The following is a 20,314-nucleotide window of genomic DNA, read 5'->3' on the forward strand; positions in this document are numbered from 1 at the left end:
GTATTTGATCCCCTGCTGATTTTGTACGTTTGCCCACTGACAAAGAAATGATCAGTCTATAATGTTAATGGTAGGTTTATTTGAACAGTGAGAGACAGAATGACAACAAAAATATCCAGAAAAACGCATGTCAAAACTGTTATAAATTGATTTGCATTTTAATGAGGGAAATAAGTATTTGACCCCCTCTCAATCAGAGAGATGTCTGGCTCCCAGGTGTCTTTTATACAGGTAACAGGCTGAGATTAGGAGCACACTCTTAAAGGGAGTGCTCCTTACCACAGCTTGTTACCTGTAAAAAAGACACCTGTCCACAGAAGCAATCAATCAATCAGATTCCAAACTCTCCACCATGGCCAAGACCAAAGAGCTCTCCAAGGATGTCAGGGACAAGATTGTAGACCTATACAAGGCTGGAATGGGCTACAAGACCATCGCCAAGCAGCTTGGTGAGAAGATGACAACATTTGGTGCGATTATTCGCAAATGGAAGAAACACAAAAGAACTGTCAATATCCATCAGCCCAGAACTACATGGGAGGATCTTGTTAATGATCTCAAGGCAGCTGGGACCATAGTCACCAAGAAAACAATTGGTAACACACTACCCCGTGAAGGACTGAAATCCTGCAGCGCCCGCAAGGTCCCCCTGTTCAAGAATACATATACAGGCCCGTCTGAAGTCTGCCGATGAACATCTGAATGACTCAGAGGACAACTGGTGAAAGTGTTGTGGTCAGATGAGACCAAAATGGAGCTCTTTGACATCAACTCAACTCGCCGTGTTTGGAGGAGGAGGAATGCTGCCTGTGACCCCAAGAACACCATCTCCACCGTCAAACATGGAGGTGGAAACATTATGCTTTGGGGGGGGGGGGGGGGTTTCTGCTAAGGGGACAGGACAACTTCACCGCATCAAAGGGATGATGGACGGGGCCATGTGCCGTCAAGTCTTGGGTGAAAACCTCCTTCCCTCAGCCAGGGCATTGAAAATGGGTCGTGGATGGGTATTCCAGCATGACAATGACCAAAACACACGGCCAAGGCAACAAAGGAGTGGCTCAAGAAGAAGCACATTAAGGTCCTGGAGTGGCCTAGCCAGTCTCCAGACCTTAATCCCATAGAAAATATGTGGAGGGAGCTGAAGGTTTGAGTTGCCAAACGTCAGCCTCGAAACCTTAGTGACTTGAAGAAGATCTGCAAAGAGGAGTGGGACAAAATCCCTCCTGAGATGTGTGCAAACCTGGTGGCCAACTTCAAGAAACGTCTGACGTCTGTGATTGCCAACAAGGGTTTTGCCACCAAGTACTAAGTCATGTTTTCCCTCATTAAAATGCAAATCATTTTATAACATTTTTGACATGTGTTTTTCTGGATTTTTGTTGTTGTTATTCTGTCTCTCACTGTTCAAATAAACCTACTATTAAAATTATAGACTGATCCTTTCTTTGTAAGTGGGCAAACGTACAAAATCAGCAGGGGATCAAATACTTTTTCCCCCCACTGTAAGTATTCAGACACTTTGCTATGAGACTCAAAATTGAGTTCAGGTGCATCCTGTTTCCATGGATCATCCTTGAGATGTTTCTACAACTTAATTGGAGTCCACCTGTGGTAAATCCAATTGACTGGACAGTATTTGGAAAGGCACACATCTGTCTATATAAGGTCCCATAGTTGACAGTGCATGTCAGAGCAAAAACCAAGCCATGAGGCTGAAGGAATTGTTCATTGAGCTCCAAGACAGGATTGTGTCAAGGCACAGATCTGGGGAAAGGTACCAAAACATTTCTGTAGCATTGAAGGTCCCCAAGAACAGTGGCCTCCATCATTCTTAAATGGAAGAAGTTTGGAACCACCAAGACTTTTCTTAGAGCTGGCGCCTGACCAAACTGAGCAATCGGGAGAGAAGGGCCTTGGTCAGGGAGGTGACCAAGAACCTGATGGTCGCTCTGACAGAGCTCCAGAGTTCCTCTGTAGGGATGAGCGAACCTTCCAGAAGGACAACCATCTCTGCAGCACTCCACCAATCAGGCCTTTATGGTAAAGTGGCCAGAGGGAAGCCACTCCTCAGTAAAAGGCACATGACAGCCCGCTTGGAGTTTGCCAAAAGGCACCTAAAGGACACGATTCTCTGGTATGATGAAACCTGACACCATTCTTACGGTGAAGCACGGTGGTGGCAGCATCATGCTGTGGGGATGTTTTTCAGTGACAGGGACTGGGAGACTAGTCAGGATACAGAGAGATCCTTGATGAAAACCTGCTCCAGAGCGCTCAGGGCCTCAGACTGGGTGGAAGGTTCACTCTCCAACAGGACAACAACCCTAAGCACATAGCCAAGACAATGCAGGAGTGGCTTCAGGACAAGTCTCTGAATGTCCTTGAGTGGCCCAGATAGAGCCCAGAGTTGAACCTGATCGAACATCTCTGGAGAGATCTGAAAATAGTTGTGCAGCGACGCTCCCCATTCAACCTGACTGAGCCTGTGAGGTTCTGCAGAGAAAAATGTGAGAAACTCCCCAAATACAGGTTTTCCAAGCTTGTAGCGTCATACCCAAGAAGGCTCGAGGCTGTAATTGCTGCCAAAGGTGCTTCAACAAAGCATTGAGTAAAGGTTCTGAATACTTACGTAAATGTGATATATTTTTTTCTTTAAATGTATACGTTTGCAAACATTTTTAAAAACCTGTTTTTGCTTTGTCATTATGGGGTATTGTATGTAGATTGATGAGTGGACAAAACAATTTAATACATTTTACAATAAGGCTGTAATGTAACAAAGTGGAAAAAGTCAAGGGGTCTGAATACTTTCCGAATGCACTGTATATGTGGCAGACGTTTCTCAGTGAGCATGGGTAGTTCCATCCCCAGCACTTATTCACTATGGTGTCCGTCAGGGGTCAATTCTGGACCCCATCCTTTTTTCCCTGAACATGCCTTCCCTTGGTGACATCATCCACAATCATAACATTAAGTTTCACTGCTATCCACCAATCATACCAGGTGACCAAGATAGCATCGCTACCCTTCACACATGTCTTGCTAACATCAAATTGGATGTCTGACAATTTTCTCCAGCTCAAAGATAAGAAATCAGAAGTTGTTTTATTTGGCTTGCTAAAACCCCGATTGTAAATGACCTTGGTAATTTGTCCACCAATGTCAAAGCCAGAAACCTTGTCTTCTTTGACCCTGACCTAAAGATGCATGTAACAAAGACTGTCAAGTCCTGCTTTCATTACTTAACAAATATAGCTATAGTTTAGTATTTTATTTCAGTCACTAATCTGGAGGAAGTTATATGTGCTGTTATGTACTCACACCTAAATTACTGTAACTCTTTGTCTCAGTCAGAAATCGCTACCTCGTCTACAGTTAGTTCAGAATTATGCACTTCTGCTTTTAATAACAAGCACCAAAAAATGTAACCATATCACACCTATTTTAGCTTCTCTACACTGCCTAACAGTCACTTTTAGAAGATAAAAAAAATCTACTAATCATGTTTTGGGATTGGTTTAGCCCCATCCTATATATCAGATATTTCATCTCCCTACGAGCCAGGACGCAGCCTGAGATCCTCTGGAAGGGCTACTGATGACGATTTGAAAGTATAGGCTAAAGTGAACGAAGACCAGGGATTTGCCATTAGAGCCGCTAGACTTTGGAATAGTCAACCAGATGAGATAAGGCTTACAGATTCAGTTCCTTTTTTTAAATCCCTGCTGATGGCGGCAACAGGTAAACACGCAGCACTGAGGAAGGCGACTATTTTTGTGTTAATTATTACTTTATTTGTTCAGAATGTTAGTGCAAGAGTTTCCTGCGACTGTCAAACACTTCTGGATCATGAATCGGAAGCTACACACTTATCTCTCAGCCTCCCAGATCTAGAATACTACATTCGGTCCTTTCTTCCGCACACAGCGTGTTTACCTGTTGCTGCTGACCAAGATGACCGAAGGCATGCTAGGCTGAAAAGAATGGCTACACCGCCTCCACTTGCTAGTATCCTGATGGCTAATGTCCAATCAACCAGACGGATTTTCCATTTTCCAAATTGATCGAATGGCGGCTGAGTGGGGGGGATGTTTCCTCATCAACAATTCCTGGTGTATCGAAGTTGAAAACATCTCGAGCACCTGTTCTCCTGACCTGGAGTTTCTGATGCTAAAATGCTGACCCAGCTATATGCGAGGGAATTAACGTGTGGCATTATCACCGCTGTGTACATACAGCCACAAGCAAACATGAAGGCGGCTTTCAGAGAACTGTACAAGATCATTAGCCAGTAAGAATCGTCTAACCCGGAAGCAGTCTTTATTGTTGCAGGTGACTTTAACCAAGCCCTTTTAAAACACATTTTTCCCAAATATCACTAACATGTATCTTGCCTCACAAGAGGAAGCAACATGCTGTATCATGTTCATACAAACATCTGTGACGAGCTCCGCAAATCCATTAGGGATACAAATATTTGCACGGCCGGATAAAAAAACGTACCCGATTTAATCTGGTTACTACTCCTGCCCAGTAACTAGAATATGCATATAATTATTGGCTTTGGATAGAAAACACCCTAAAGTTTCTAAAACTGTTTGAATGGTGTCTGTGAGTATAACAGAACTCATTTGGCAGGCCAAAACCTGAGAAGATTCCTTACAGGAAGTGGCCTGTCTGACCATTTCTTGCCCTCCTTGATCATCTCTAACAAATACAGGGGATCTCTGGCATGACGTGACACTTCCTAAGGCTCCCATGGGCTCTCAGAAGGCGGGAAAAAGCTGAACGATGTAATTCCATCCCCAGGCTGAAACACATTAGCGCGTTTGGCAAGTGCTCTATCAGAGGGCCATTAGACAGAGGCTCGTGCATGAGGGGATAGCATGCTTTTACTTTCACTGTCTTTGTAATAAAAAACGATTTCCCGGTCGGAATATTATCGCTTTTTTACGAGAAAAATGGCATAAAAATTGAATTTAAACAGCGGTTGACATGCTTCGAAGTACGTTAATGGAATATTTAGAATTTTTTTGTCACGAAATGCGCCATGCTCGTCACCCTTATTTACCCTTTTCAATAGTGTCTTAAACGCACGAACAAAACACCGCTATTTGGATATAACAATGGATTATTTGGGACCAAACCAACATTTGTTATTGAAGTAGAAGTCCTGGGAGTGCATTCTGACGAAGAACAGCAAAGGTAATAACATTTTTCTTATAGTAAATCTGACTTTGGTGAGTGCTAAACTTGCTGGGTGTCTAAATAGCTAGCCCTGTGATGCCGGGCTATCTACTTAGAATATTGCAAAATGTGCTTTCACCGAAAAGCTATTTTAAAATCGGACATATCGAGTGCATAGAGGAGTTCTGTATCTATAATTCTTAAAATAATTGTTATGTTTTTTGTGAACGTTTATCGTGAGTAATTTAGTAAATTCACCGGCAGCGTTCGGTCGGAATGCTAGTCACATGCTAGTCACATGCTAATGTAAAAAGCTGGTTTTTGATATAAATATGAACTTGATTGAACAAAACATGCATGTATTGTATAACATAATGTCCTAGGGTTGTCATCTGTTGAAGATCATCAAAGGTTAGTGCTGCATTTAGCTGTGGTTTGGGTTTATGTGACATTATATGCTAGCTTGAAAAATGGGTGTCTGATTACTTCTGGCTGGGTACTCTGCTGACATAATCTAATGTTTTGCTTTCATTGTAATGCCTTTTTGAAATCGGACAGTGTGGTTAGATTAGAGTCTTGTCTTTAAAATGGTGTAAAATGTTTGAAAAATTGAAGTTTTTGCATTTTTGAGGTATTTGAATATCACGCCACGGGATTACACTGGCTGTTGAGTAGGTGGGACGCAAGCGTCCCACCTAGCCCATAGAGGCTAGAAGACTCTCACTGCTCCGGACGACCAGGTGTTTTTGCGCTTGTGAGGCTGACGTGAGGAAAACTCTCAAACGAGTGAATACTCACAAAGCCGCTAACTCAGATGGCATTCCTGGCTGCGTCCTCAGTGTGTGCTGACAAGCTGGAGACTTCTTCTCGGACATCATCAACTTGTCCCTGTCCTAGGCTTTAGTCCCCACCTGCTTTAAGGAGATCACCATCGTCCAAGTGCCCAAGAAAAACAAGGTGACATACCCAAATGGCAATCGCTCCATCGCACTCACCCTGGTCATCATGAAGTCCTTCGAGAGGCTGGTCATGGCCAGCATGCCAGGCACACTGGACCAGCTCTAATATGCCAACCACTCCAACAGATCCACGGAAAATGCAATTTTTACCGCTTCTGTATTTACACGACCGTAAGACATCTGGACAAGAGGACCACCTATGTAAGAATGCTGTTCATTGACTACAGTGATCGAGCAAGCACCATGTTATGCTGAGATACGCACTGTGTTGCCAGTGCGCAGCTACAGCCCGGTGCGCTCGGTGCAAGCTCCTCACAGGTGCCGTGCTAGAGTTGGCATTGAGCCAGGAAGGAGTATGCCTGCTCAGCGTTCCTGGTCTCCGGTGCGTCTTCTCGGCCCAGGTTATCCTACGCCAGCTCTACGCACGGTAACCCCAGTTCGCCAACACAAACCTGTGCGACCTGTCACAACGCCTCGTGCTTGTCGGGCTACGGAGGTTATCCAGCCAGGATGGGTTGTGCCAGCTATAAGCTCCAGACCTCCAGTGCGCCTCCACGGCCCAGTATACCCAGTGTCTGCTCCGCACACCCGGCCTCCAGTGACGTTCCCTAGTCCAGAACTCTCAGCGACGTTCTCTAGTCTGGTGAGACCTATTCCAGCTCCACAAAATAAGCCTCCAGTGATGATCCATGGCCCGGAGCCTGTAGGGATGATCCATGGCACAAAGCCTCCAGAGATAATCCATGGCCCGGAGTCTGTAGGGATAATCCATGGCAAGAAGCCTGTAGGGATGATCCATGGCCCGGAGCCTGTAGAGATGATCCATGGCACGAAGCCTTCAGTGATAATCCATGGCACAAAGCCTCCAGTGATGATCCATGGCGCGGAACCTGTAGTGATGATCCATGGCACGGAGCCTCCTGAGACGTTCCCCAGTCCGGAGCCTCCTGAGACGTTCCCCAGTCCGGAGCCTCCTGAGACGTTCCCCAGTCCGGAGCCTCCTGAGACGTTCCCCAGTCCGGAGCCTCCTGAGACGCTCCCCAGTCCGGAGCCTCCAGCGACGCTCCCCAGTCCGGAGCCTCCAGCGACGCTCCCCAGTCCGGAGCCTCCAGCGACGCTCCCTAGTACGAAACCTCCAGCGACGACCTGCAGCCCAGAACCTCCAGCGGGGGCCTGCAGTCCAGAACCTCCAGCAATGATCTACAGACGACGATCCATGGTCAGGTGGTAATAAAGCAGAAGGATCAGCGGGTGGAGCGGGGAGTACGCCCCGAACCGGAGCCGCCTTCTCTGCTGGAGGTTAAGGTTATGTGGACTGCATTTGAGCCGCCATAGACAATTGTCACCCTTCCTACCCTCCTTTTTGTTTTGTGGTTTCTTTTGTTTTAGGTGCATTCGGAGTCTGCACCTTTGTGGGGGGGGGGGGGTACTGTCACGTCCTGACCATAGTAAGATGTGATTTTCTATGGTAGAGTAGGTCAGGGCGTGACAGTGGATGTTTTGTGTTTTTCTATGTTTTCTATTTCTATGTTGGTTTTTTGGGTTTGATCTCCAATTGGAGGCAGCTGGTCCTCGTTACCTCTGATTGGAGATCATATTTAAGTAGGGGTTTTTCTTCCTGGGTTTTGTGGGTGATTATATTTTGAGTAGTGTTTGTTTCTCTCTGCGTCACGGTTTGTTGTTTTGTAAATTCAGTTATTTATGTTTTGCCAAGTTTCACGGATTTAATAAAATGTGGAACTACAACCACGCTGCACTTTGGTCCGATCCTTTCGACAGCTGTGACATAGATACTTTTGTACCTGTTTACTCCAGCATCTTCACAAGGTCCTTTGCTGTTGTTCTGGGTTTGATTTGCACTTTTTGCACCAAAGTACGTTCTTGAGCTGTATGATGGCTGCGTGGTCCCATGGTGTTTATACTTGCGTACTATTGTTTGTACAGATGAACGTGGTACCTTCAGGCATTTGGAAATTGCTCCCAAGGATGAACCAGACTTGTGGAGGTCTACAATTTTTTTCTGAGGTCTTGGCTTATTTCTTTTGATTTTCCTATGATGTCAAGCAAAGAGGCACTGAGTTTGAAGGTAGGTCTTGAAATACCTCCAATTGACTCAAATTATGTAAATTAGCCTATCAGAAGCTTCTAAAGCCATGACATAATTTTCTGGAATTTTCCAAGCTGTTTAAAGGCACAGTCAATTTAGTGTATGTAAACTTCTAACCCACTGGAATTGTGATTAAGTGAAATAATCTAGCGGAACGCCTCGCCAAATATCCCATGGAAGAATGAGACGCAAAATACAAATACCTCAAAAATGCAATAATTTCAATTTTTCAACCATACGACTATTTTACACAATTTTAAAGACAAGACTCTCGTTAATCTAACCACATTGTCCGATTTCAAAAAGGCTTTGCAGCGAAAGCAAAACATTAGATTATGTTAGGAGAGTACATAGCCAAAAACAATCACACAGCCATTTTCCATGCAAGCATATATGTCATATAAACTCAAAACACAGCTAAATGAAGCACTAACCTTTGATGATCTTCATCATATGACACTCCTAGGACATTGTGTTATACAACACATGCATGTTTTGTTCAATCAAGTTCATATTTATATCAAAAAACAGCTTTTTACATTAGCATGTGATGTTCAGAACTAGCATTCCCACCCAAAACTTCAGGTGAATTTACTAAATTACTCTTCATAAACATTGACAAAATACATAACAAGTATTTTAAGAATTATAGATACAGAACTACTTTATGCAATCGCTATGTCAGATTTTAAAATAGCTTTTCGGCGAAAGCACATTTTGCAATATTCTGAGTACATAGCTCAGCCATCACGGCTAGCTATTCAGACACCTGCCAACTTCGGCGCTCACTAAACTCAGAATTAGTATTAGAAAAATTGGATTACCTTTGCTGTTCTTCGTCAGAATGCACTCCCAGGACTGCTACTTCCACAACAAATGTTGTTTTTGTTCCAAATAATCCATAGTTATGTGCAAATACCTCCGTTTTGTTTGTGCGTTCAGGTCACTATCCAAAGGGTAACACGCGAGAGCATTTCGAGACAAAAAATGTCAAAATGTTCCATTACCGTACTTAGAAGCATGTCAAACGCTGTTTAAAATCAATTTTTATGGTATTTTTCTCATAAAATAGCGATAATATTCCAACCGGACAATAGTGTATTCATTCAAAGGACAAAAGAAAAATGGCGAGGTCTCGTGAATGCGTATTTCCAATCTCTTAGTCACCAGGCAGTCCACTGACAAACTGTGCTCCTGTACTCTGCCCAGAGACAGGAGACGCCTCAATCCGCTTTCTGAGCGCTTTAGAGAGCCAATGGAAGCCTTAGAAAGTGCAACGTAACAGCTCAGATACTGTAGTTTCGATAGAGAAGCAAAAGAAGGACTACAAATTCGCAGACAGGCCACTTCCTGCTTGGAATCTTCTCAGGTTTTTGCCTGCCATATGACTTCTGTTATACTCACAGACACCATTCAAACAGTTTTAGAAACGTTAGAGTGTTTTCTATCCAAATCTACTAATACTATGCATATTCTCGTTTCATGGGAAAGAGTAGTGACCAGTTTAAATCGGGTACGTTTTTTATCCAGCAGTGAAAATACTGCCCCCTATCCCAGACAGGTTAAAGGCACAGTCAACTTAGTGTATGTTAACTTCTGACCCACTGGAATTGTGATTAAGTGAAATAGTCTGTCTGTAAACAATTGTTGTAAAAATGACTTGTCATGCACAAAGTAGATGTCCTAACCGAGTTGCCAAAACTATAGTTTGTTAACAATACATTTGTGGAGTGGTTGAAAAGTGAGTTTTAATGACTCCAACCTAAGTGTATGTAAACTGACTTCAACTGTATGTATAGTTTTATCTAACAAGGAGAACTTTTTAAATGTTTGACAATTAAATTTTTTATACAATTCATAGAGGAAGATGTTCCTCCCCTTCCTCATATGTGGCGCCTCCACTGCTGTTCACACATGACTGCGTGGCTTTGCACAACAGCAACTCCATCATCAAGTTTTCTGACGACACAGTAGTTGTAGGCCTGATAACCTACAACGACGAGTAAGCCTATAAGGAGGAGGTAAGTGAATTGGCATTGTGGTGCCAGGACAACAACCTCAACGTCAGCAAAATAAAGGAGCTGATTGTTGACTTCAGGAAGCAGAGGAGGGAACATGCCCCGATCCACATCAACCGGCATGCAGTAGAGAGAGTACGTTTGATACCGGAGCTCCAAGGAGTGAGTCGAAATCGCTAAGCAGTTTATTTTTAAGCAGTGTGACGATGCTTGTATCGCTTTATCAGAAGTATGTGACCAATGTTTGTTTCGTTGAACAACCACCTGATTGGTTTGGTATTGCTTTTGGTAGAAGAAGAAAAAGGCTACATTGCGCACGCGCTGCCGCGTGTGCGACATCATACATAATACACTGCATCAGGAAAGTACTCAGACCTCTTGAATTTTTCCACATTTTGTTACATTACAGCCTTATTTTAAAATTGATTCAATTGTTTTTTTCCCTCATCAATCTACAAACAATACCCTATAATGAAATCTCAGAATAGTAGCCAAGTGTCCTAACTACGAGCCCTCCATCTCAGCACTGCTGTATTTTTCTCCATCTGCCATTCCTCTCATGCTTCAGGCGACTCCTCAAATTATGTTATCAGAAGATCAGGAATTCGCAGCTAGGTGAAACAAAAGCTGGTTCTGTGTCCAGGTGTATTTTTCTAACAAAATCAATAGCCAGCTGGCTAGCTAGCCAAGCCAAAAAGTGTTAACCTGTCAGTCAATCTGCAAATCCGTGACTCAAAAACACCAGATATATGCAATAAAAACTCAATGTTATCAAAAACAAAAGAGCTGATTAAAAAATAAACAATTTAAAACACCTACAAAAATAACAAAATATGTACACATTTACAGGAGCTCTGTGCTCAGGCTGCTACTAGTGCGCCATAGCAACTATAGAACTACAGTGAGAAGCAATGAGTTTATAGCCCAAGAGAAGGTATTTTAGGGGAGGTGAGTTCATGCAATGGTGTATTTAGGAGAGATTAAGTTTAGTTTTCCCAGCTAGGTTCCATTCCTGTACAAATGAAGGTTCATTCTCGGACTGCCAAGTCCCTCCAAACAGACCTGTGAGTCAGTCCAAGTCAAACAGAGCTGCACTGAAAACAGCCAGGCATGTTGTTGACAGGCACTTAGTGGGATGGCTGCTAATGGGAAAGGCTTTATCGATCAGATTAGAAAATGACGGCACCATTGAAGTCGTACTACTCACCTTACCTAACCTTTATGCAACCCAAGGGGGCTGAATGTGGTATGACTGTATGAAGGATATGATCCTGTGTTATTTGTGCTTTGCTTCAAGCATATTTAACCCATTAGAGAGGGAGCCCTAGGTTCCCTTTTAGCCCCCTGTGGTTAAGGGATCAGGAAAACAAACTTATAAAATCAAAGTTTATTGGTTGCGTACACAGATCTGCAGATGTTATCACAGGTGAAACAAAATGCTTGTGTTTCTAGCTCTAACAGTGCAGTAGTAATTAGCAATAAAAAAAGTTATATACAGAATACCCCCCCCCCAAACAAAAAAACATTTTGCTACAGACAGTACACTCTTACACCGTACCCAAACTGGTCACGTGCGCAAATTGATTTTGTCCCCCCACACCAAACGCAATCACGCCACGCAGGTTAAAATATCAAAACAAACTCTAAACCAATTATATTAATTTGGGGACAGGTCAAAAAACATTAAACATTTATGGCAATTTAGCTAGCTAGCTTGCAGTTGCTAGCTAATTTGTCCTATTTAGCTAGCTTGCTGTTGCTAGCTAATTTGTCCTGGGATATAAACGTTGATTTGTTATTTTATCTGAAATGCACAAGGTCCTCTACTCCGACAATTAATCCACACATAAAACGGTCAACCGGATCGTTTCTAGTCATCGCTCTTCCTTCCAAGCTTTTTCTTCTTTGTACTTTATATGGTAACTTTCATAGTTACCACGACGACCGACCGAACTCAGTTCATCTTTCAATTACCCAGGTGGGTGTAACCAATGAGGAAATGGCACATGGGTATCAGCTTCTATAAACCAATGAGGAGATGGGTGAGGCAGGACTTGCACCGCGTTCAGCGTCACAAATAGAACTGACTTCTCTCCGCACTGCTAAAGCTAACTCTCTCTCCTCTGCTCTCATCCTTCTAGACCTATCTGCTGCCTTTGATACTGTGAACCATCAGATCCTCCTCTCCACCCTCTCCGAGTTGGGCATCTCCGGCGCGGCCCACGCTTGGATTGCGTCCTACCTGACAGGTCGCTTCTACCAGGTGGCGTGGCGAGAATCTGTCTCCGCACCATGCGCTCTCACCACTGGTGTCCCCCAGGGCTCTGTTCTAGGCCCTCTCCTATTCTCGCTATACACCAAGTCACTTGGCTCTGTCATATCCTCACATGGTCTCTCCTATCATTGCTATGCAGACGACACACAATTAATCTTCTCCTTTCCCCCTTCTGATAACCAGGCGGCGAATCGCATCTCTGCATGTCTGTCAGACATATCAGTGTGGATGACGGATCACCAGCTCAAGCTGAACCTCGGCAAGACGGAGCTGCTCTTCCTCCCGGGGAAGGACTGCCCGTTCCATGATCTCGCCATCACGGTTGACAACTCCCTTGTGTCCTCCTCCCAGAGTGCTAAGAACCTTGGCGTGATCCTGGACAACACCCTGTCGTTCTCCACTAACATCAAGGCGGTGACCCGATCCTGTAGGTTCATGCTCTACAACATTCGCAGAGTACGACCCTGCCTCACACAGGAAGCGGCGCAGGTCCTAATCCAGGCACTTGTCATCTCCCGTCTGCATTACTGCAACTCGCTGTTGGCTGGGCTCCCTGCCTGTGCCATTAAACCCCTACAACTCATCCAGAACGCCGCAGCCCGTCTGGAGTTCAACCTTCCCAAGTTCTCTCACGTCACCCCGCTCCTCCGCTCTCTCCACTGGCTTCCAGTTGAAGCTCGCGTCAGCTACAAGACCATGGTGATTGCCTACGGAGCTGTGAAGGGAACGGCACCTCCATACCTTCAGGCTCTGATCAGGCCCTACACCCAAACAAGGGCACTGCGTTCATCCACCTCTGGCCTGCTGGCCCCCCTACCTCTGAGGAAGCACAGTTCCCGCTCAGCCCAGTCAAAACTGTTCGCTGCTCTGGCACCCCAATGGTGGAACAAGCTCCCTCACGACACCAGGACAGCGGAGTCAATCACCACCTTCCGGAGACACCTGAAACCCCACCTCTTTAAGGAATACCTAGGATAGGATAAAGTAATCCTTCTAACCCCCCCCCTTAAAAGATTTAGATGCACTATTGTAAAGTGGTTGTTCCACTGGATATCATAAGGTGAATGCACCATTTTGTAAGTCGCTCTGGATAAGAGCGTCTGCTAAATGACTTAAATGTAATGTAATGTAAATGTAACTTCTTTTTAGCGCTTGGCAACGCAGACGCTCGTTGGAGCGTGTGAGCAGTGTGGGTGCAATAACTGAATAACATGTATGCCTAAATTTATTTTGCAACACTCGCGCACGTGACGCGAGCGGTGTGGTCAGCATGTTAGAGAAAAGGGTTCTTTGCAGAGTGACCAAGAACCGTTTTGATAAAAATAACCTGTGGTGGTTAATTTCTGCATTACCAAATGAGGAGAGAGACAAACTTCACACACCAGTCAGTTATACTTAAACTACATATTTAATAATAAGAGCTTTGCAATAGCAATGACTTCAATGATGCACCATTTCTAATGAACCATTGAAAATGACAACACAAAAGTACAAAGATCTTTTATAGCCAAGATACACCCCTCTCAACCTGCATGACGAACAACAGATACATAGAATGGTCACAAGGTTAAGATTTGTATGAAAGGTATCTATAATACATAGCAGACAGCAACTGCTGTGTCAACAGTTTTCATTGTATAGACCAGTGTCTGGTCCTCCTACTCCAAACTGGAACCGTCTCACCCTGGTACGGTATAGCACAAAAACATTAACTCATGTTATCTGGAATGCTCTTTAGGTTTTATCACCCAAGGACATCATAAATTTCCTCCGTAGGTGCTATCTCATAGAGGCCTCCTCAGTAAAACACACACGCAGTAGTTAATAGAATACTCTATTCTGTCGAATAAAACAACCATTATAATACAATACAAGCATTATAACAGAGTCTTGCAATTTCCACGACAAACCTTTCTTGGAAAAGGGTTATTTGTAAGTCAAAGGTTTCAACCTAAAACTTTTAACATCCTAAGAACCATTTTGGGAAGAAAGGGTTCTTTGATGATTCTTTGGAAGACAATAAGGATTCTTTGGAAGGCAATAATGGTTCTACATACAGTGCATTCGGAAAGTATTTAGACAACTTTACTTTTTACATATTTTGTTATATTACAGCCTTATTATAAAATGTATTAACTTGTTTTTTCCCCCCTCATCAATTTACACACAATACCCCATCATGAAATCCCAGACATTGTGGGTGGCAACCTGTCTGCCTAGAGAGACTAATCCGTGATCACTGATTAGAAAAAGTACACGTCACTTGGGCAGGAAGTTATTCTGTGGATCATTGGCACATTGGCTGGGGTAATGATGTAATGAAGGGTGTGAGGCTAAGTCACTCCTCCCAATGGTGACACTGGCAGAGGTCCAGGATTCATACATGCATGACAGAGTGGAGAAATTGATTTATCTGCCCCCTAGGCATTGGTTATCATTTGGTAAAGTTTGACTTGTTGTTCCTGTTTCAGGAATATTAATAAATGATAGACTTCTAAAATAAATATTTGTGTCTGGTTTCACCTTCCTTATTGGAAAGGACTTTATCAGTTATTACCACTTACCAAGTGTTTAAAGGGAAATTGCACCACTTTTTAACCTCATATTCATCATCTCCAGCACCAAACCAGTGTCAACATACAGTATATGACTCTTATAGCCACTGGAGATCCCCTCTTCCACTCTGTGTATCACCACTTGGGTGATGCCTCAGCAGCTCTGGGTGCCAGAAAGCTCACCACACAAAGTTCAGAATAGTAGCCAAGTGTCCTAACTACGAGCCCTCCGTCTCAGCACTACTGTATTTCTCCATCTGCCATTCCTCTCATGCTTCAGGCGACTCCTCAAATGATGTTCTCAGAAGATCAGGAATTCGCAGCTAGGTGAAACAAAAGCTGGTTCTGTGTCCATGTGTATTTTTCTAACAAAAACATTAGCCAGCTAGCTAGCTAGCCAAGCCAAAAAGTGTTAACCTTTCAGTCAATAGTTTTCCCAGCTAGGTTCCATTCCTGTACAAATGAAGGTTCATTCTCGGACTGCCAAGTCCCTCCAAACAGACCTGTGAGTCAGTCCAAGTCAAACAGAGCTGCACTGAAAACAGCCAGGCATGTTGTGGACAGGCACTTAGTGGGATGGCTGCTAATGGGAAAGGCTTTATCGATCAGATTAGAAAATGACTGCACGATTGAAGACATACTACTCACCTTACCCAACCTTTATGCAACCCAAAGGGGCTGAATGTGGTATGACTGTGTGAAGGATATGATACTGTGTTATTTGTGTTTTGCTTCAAGCATATTTAACCCATTAGAGAGGGAGCCCTAGGTTCCCTTTTAGCCCCCTGTGGTTAAGGGAACAGGAAAACAAACGTATAAAATCAAAGTTTACTGGTTGTGTACACAGATTTGCACATGTTACCACAGGTGCAGCCCCCCCCCCAAATATATTTTTTTGCTACAGACAGTACACTCTTACAACGTACCCAAACTGGTCACATGCGCAAATTGATTTTGTCCCCCCACACCAAACGCAATGACGACACGCAGGTTAAAATATCAAAACAATCTCTAAACCAATTATCTTAATTTGGGGACAGGTTGAAAAGCATTAAACATTTATGTCAATTTAGCTAGCTAGCTTGCAGTTGCTAGCAAATTTGTCCAATTTAGCTAGCTTGCTGTTGCTAGCTAATTTGTCCTGGGATATAAACGTTGAGTTGTTATTTTACCTGAAATACACAAGGTCCTCTACTCCGACAATTAATCCACACATAAAACGGTCAACCGAATCTAGTCATCTCTCCTCCTTCCAAGCTTTTTCTTCTTTGTACTTTATATGGTAACTTTCATAGTTACCACAACGAACAACCGACTTCAGTTTATCTTTCAATCACCCAGGTGGGTATAACCAATGAGGAAATGGCATGTGGGTATCAGCTTCTATAAACCAATGAGGAGATGGGTGAGGCAAGACTTGCACCACGTTCAGCGTCACAAATAGAACCGACTTCTATTTTAGCGCTTGGCAACGCAGACGCTCGTTGGCGCACGCGAGCAGTGTGGGTGCAATAATTGAATAACATGTATGTTTACATTTATTTTGCAACACTCGCGCACGTGACGCGAGCGGTGTGGTAAGCATGTTAGAGAAAAGGGTTCCAAAAGGGTTCTTTGCAGAGTGACCAAGAACAGCTTTGATCAGAATAACCCTTCTTGGAAAATGATTATTTGTAAGTCAAAGGGTTCTACCTAAAACTTTTAACATCCTAAGAACCGTTTTGGGAAGAAAGGGTTCTTTGATGATTCTTTGGAAGACAATAATGGTTCTACATACAGTGCATTCGGAAAGTATTTAGACAACTTTACTTTTTCCACATTTTGTTATATTTACAGCCTTATTATAAAATTGATCAAATTGTTTTTTTCCCCTCATCAATCTACACACAATACCCCATAATGACCCCATACCCCATAACTCAAAAGCAGATTTTTTAAAATGTTTTTAGTAATATTATGTTTTTAGGTTTTTAGAAATATTTATTTAAAATAAAAAATAGGAATATCACATTTACATAAGTAATCAAACCCTTTACTCAATACTTTGTTGAATCACCTTTGGCAGCGATTACAGCCTCGAGTCTTCTTGGGTATGATGCTACAAACTTGGCAAAACTGTATTTTGGGGAGTTTCTTTCATTCTTCTCTGCAGATCCTCTCAAGTTCTGTCAGGTTGGATGGGGAGCGTCGCTGCAAAGCTATTTTCAGGTCTCTCCAGAGATTGGGTTCAAGTTCGGGCTCTGGCTGGGCCACTCAAGGACATTCAGAGACTTGTCCTGAAGCCACTCCTGCGTTGTCTTGGCTGTGTGCTTAAGGTCGTTGTTCTGTTGGAAGGTGAACCTTCGCCCCCAGTCTGAGGTCCTGAGCGCTCCGGAGCAGATTTTCATCAAGGATCTCTCTGTACTTTGATCCGTTGATCTATCCCTCGATCCTGACTAATCTCCCAGGCCCTGTCGCTGAAAAACATCCCCACAGCATGATGCTGCCACCACCATGCTTCATCGTAGGGATGGTGCCAGGTTTCCTCCAGACGTGCGCTTGGCATTCAAAACAAATCAAAGTTTATTTGTCACGTGCGCCGAATACAACATGTGTAGACCTTACAGTGAAATGCTTACTTACAGGCTCTAACCAATAGTGCAAAAAAGGTATTAGGTGAACAATAGGTAGGTAAAGAAATAAAACAACAGTAAAAAGACAGGTTATAGAGTTCAATCTTATTTTCATCAGACCAGAGAATCTTGTTTCTCATGGTCTGAGAGTCCTTCTGGAAGGTTCTCCCATCTCCACAGAAGAACTCTGGAGCTCTGTCAGAGTGACCATCGGGTTCTTGGTCACCTCCCTGACCAAGGCCCTTCTCCCTTGAACGCTCAGTTTGGCCGGGCGACCAGCTCTAGGAAGAGTCTTGGTTGTTCTAAACTTCTTCCATTTAAGAATGATGGAGGCAACTGTGTTTTTGGGGACCTTCAATGCTGCAGAACTGTTTTGGTACCCTTCCCCAGATCTGTGCCTTGAAACATTGCTGTCTCGGAGCTCTGTTAATCTGTGGGAGTTTATATAGACAGGTGTGTGCCCTTCCAAATCATGGCCAATCAATTTAATTTACCACAGATGGACTCCAATAAATTTGTAGAAACATCTCAAGGATGATCAATGGAAACAGGACACACCTGAGCTCAATTTTGAGTCTCATAGCAAAGGGTCAGAATACTTATGTTTCTTATTTTCAATAAAATTTACAAACATTTCTAAAAACCTGTTTTTGCTTTGTCATTATGGGGTATTGTGTGTAGATTGATGAGTAAAACATGTAATTTAATCAGTCAAGGGGTCTGAATACTTTCCGAAGGCACTGTATAACCATATATAATATTTCCCAGCATTCTCTATTGCAGGGAGATTTTCTGAATTGTTTGTTTTACTGTAATGTCTGTGTTTTTGCATGTACATTGATTTGTTGATTAAATTTATGCTACGCAAAGATAAATAGCACATCAGTTTCTAAACTAATCTGTTAGTAATTGGATTTATTGCACCCGTTACTGATATGTTTGTTTCAGTTTAGATGATTGAGGTAGTCTCAGTATTCAATCTTCCATACCTTGGAAGTCATTCTGAATGCAGATTACACATCACTTTGCAAGCCAGCATACTGTATTGTCATGAATTATTACTTTTTTAATTTTAATTTTAGTAGACACACTTATCCAGAGCAACTTACAGTAGGGTGTGCATACATTTTCATTTAGGTCCCCCGTGGGAATCTAACCCACAACACTAGCATTGAAAGCACCATGCTCTACCAACTCAGCCACATCACCACAAACCGCTTGATGTCTCAATGCACTCAATTACTGTATCGTCCATTGTTTCTCTTCAGGGTGATGTCAAGTCTACAGATACAAACCTAGATGACCAGCCTATACACAATGCAGTAATGTACATCTACATTAAGTGGATTGTAAGGATGGTAAATAAATGCTGCACAAAAAGTGGTTGCTTTCCATGTTATTTGATCAAGAAAAAATATTTAATTTGATGTGGATTTTGCCCATAACTTTGCCCTTTTTGATGTACGGTGGTCCTGTGTGGCTCAGTTGGTAGAGCATGGTGTTTGCAATGCCAGGGTTGTGGGTTTGACTCCCACGGGGGACCAGTACTGAAGAAAAAAAAATATGTATGAAATGTATTCATTCACTACTGTAAGTCGCTCTGGATAAGAGCGTCTGCTAAATGACTCAAATGTAAAGGTAAAAATGATGTACATGTTTGAGGACAGGGACTTGTTCCTTCTGGAATCCATTAGAATGACAATCACAGAGAAAGGGACTGGGCAACAACTCTTACAATTCCAACTATTGAATCCTGAAATATACTGTTCGTAATTATACAACTATCTTTCTTGCTAAAGTGGAGATGCTTAAAAAAAAATGTTTTGCCCACGCTACAGATGTCTATATCTGTCTGCTAATAATAGTAAAGGCCCAGCGCAATATATATATTTTTTATTATTATTATTCAGATTTTTCAGGGGGTGCTCTAGCTCCCCCAGTACCCCTACTAACCGCAGCGATGTCTACTAGCACCTTTTTTTCCTAAAAGTGTACTTTGGCTTCAAACAGTTGAAGTCTGAATTTTCCATACACTTAGGTTGGAGTCATTAAAACTCATTTTTCAACCACTCCACAAATGTATTGTTAACAAACTATCGTTTTGGCAACTCGGTTAGGACATCTACTTTGTGCATGACACAAGTCATTCTTACAACAATTGTTTACAGACAGATTATTTCACTTAATCACAATTCCAGTGGGTCAGAAATGTACATACACTAAGTTGACTGTGCCTTTAAACAGCTTGGAAAATTCCAGAAAATTATGTCATGGCTTTAGAAGCTTCTGATAGGCTAATTGACATCATTTGAGTCAATTGGAGGTGTACCTGTGGATGTATTTCAAGGCCTACCTTCAAACTCAGTGCCTCTTTGCTTGACATCATGGGAAAATGAAAATAAATCAGCCAAGACCTCAGAAAAAAATTGTAGACCTCCACAAGTCTGACTTATCCTTGGGAGCGATTTCCAAATGCCTGAAGGTACCACGTTCATCTGTACAAACAATAGTACGCAAGTATGAACATCATGGGACCACACAGCCGTCATACCGCTCAGGAAGGAGACGCATTCTGTCTCCTAGAGATGAACGTACTTT

The sequence above is a fragment of the Salmo salar genome, chromosome ssa22 (assembly GCF_905237065.1).
Source record: "Salmo salar chromosome ssa22, Ssal_v3.1, whole genome shotgun sequence".
Classification (NCBI taxonomy): Eukaryota; Metazoa; Chordata; class Actinopteri; order Salmoniformes; family Salmonidae; genus Salmo; species Salmo salar.